Below are 1,779 nucleotides of genomic sequence, written 5' to 3'. Positions count from 1 at the left end.
GTTGATGGACATGTTTTTTTTACAGTAGAACTGTAAACCTTTACTAAGTCAAAGAATATGTTAACTTTGCCTAAGCCTGGTCCTGTTTACTTTCAAATGGCGTGGAATGAAAACAAATTGTACGCTGTTGCATTTTTGCCATGTAATGCCAAATAGGTAGCTTTGCTTCCTAAGATTTGGGGGTAGTTTTTTATATATGCTTTGTATATGAAAGCTCATTTTCAGAAAATTTTATAACCAAGGTATCTTCAAATAAATATATGCAAATAATACCACCAAATGGCATGTCATAAGAGCCCTATTAATGATACAAGCAGCAGATGACATACAGTTGAGATTACTTTTGGCTAAATTATAGAGCTCAGTTCATTTTCAGCTTTTCCTGAAAAGGTAGACTCTAGGTAAAAGGCATCTGAGCGGACCACAGCAGCTCTTCTTCAGCCTGGTTATTTTTACCTGGGAAACCAAGTACCTGCTACTGTGAGGGATTAGACAAGAGCGATGAGCCGTCGCTCAGCTCTTGTTCAGTGTGGGGGTTTCGCACCAGTCCATCACTGGCATTGGAGGGGAAAGACTGACAGGAGCTGTCAAGAGGACTACGCAAGAAGAAGCATTCTTGACACAGCAAAGACCTAAGATGACATAAAGCTTTGGAAGCTGCCCTGGCAGTGTGAGCTGATGGAGAAGGCCTGGTTATAGGTTTCTCACAGGTGCTCTCCAGATCCCAATACTGTAGCTTTGTGCAGATTGCTGTCCTTTGGGGGAGGAAGTAGAAGCTGTTTTGTTTCTAGTCACACGTTACATATTATTTCTCTCACATTACTCTCTCTTTAACCACTGTTGTCATCACCATCCCCAACTTCTGTATACTAAAAGTTCTTATTCAGAAATCTTTTAAAAACCCTCATAACATGAAATCTTACAGCCCAGTTTACATTTTTCTATCGTTATGCTGTATTACCTAAGATACTGATACTGCAAGTCTGTACAGAATGTACTGTGGCTTCTCCTAGACAGGGCATCCAGCTCTGTGCCCTACCTGGAAACCAGGGCTTCTGTCTGGCTCCGGAGGCTTGATGTAACAGAGCTAAGGGTAGTTGCTCTAAACTATGTCCAATAGTAATTTTATTTTAAACTCATCTTTAGAAACTTATTACTAGTCTTTAAAGAACCCCTTATTTCCTTAGGCAGGTTAGAATATTCATCACCTACCCAATGCATCTCCTCGTGATCTTTTGGATTAGTAGTAGTGAGTGGTAAACATTGCAAGTGATAATATCTTCTGCTTTTATATTAGAGTTTTGTCCCCTTTACTTCATTCTAAATTATAAACTTCCTGGAAGCAGAGACAAATTTATTCAACCCCACTCCCCTACCCCCAAATATATACAAATAGATTATAGCTTTGCATTAGTAACTTTTTGTAGATTGAATAAGAAGCTACTAGGGTTTGAGTTATCTGTGATTTTAATTTCTTAGCAATCTGCAAGATAATATACTCTCCTAGATTGGGAGCCAAAGAGCTATAAAAATTGGTAGCAGAGCCATCAAGTTGTTAATGGGTCATAAATTACCTCTTACTCTTGAATGTAAAAGACAATATGGTTGCTTCAGCACTGTCTAGAGCAGAGGTGGGGAACATGTGGCCTTCTAGGTCCTTAAGTGCAGCCTTTTGACTGAATCCAAATTTTATAGAACAAATCCTTTTATTTTTATTAATGCATTCTTATTTGCCTTTTATATTTTTATTTTAGGTTTTTTCTTTTTTTTTTTTTTTTT

At 38.0% G+C, this 1,779-nt stretch overlaps 1 protein-coding gene across 1 annotated transcript in view; it reads left to right on the top strand.

Annotated features, from left to right (window-relative positions):
* Positions 1-1,779, top strand: part of ZNF609 (zinc finger protein 609) — a 226,483-nt gene that overhangs the window by 182,480 nt on the left and 42,224 nt on the right. The window lies entirely within an intron of this gene.

This window comes from Propithecus coquereli, unplaced genomic scaffold, assembly GCF_000956105.1.
Source record: "Propithecus coquereli isolate 6110/MARCELLA unplaced genomic scaffold, Pcoq_1.0 Scaffold221, whole genome shotgun sequence".
NCBI classification, from domain to species: Eukaryota; Metazoa; Chordata; class Mammalia; order Primates; family Indriidae; genus Propithecus; species Propithecus coquereli.
This window is presented reverse-complemented; position numbering and strand designations above follow the sequence as displayed.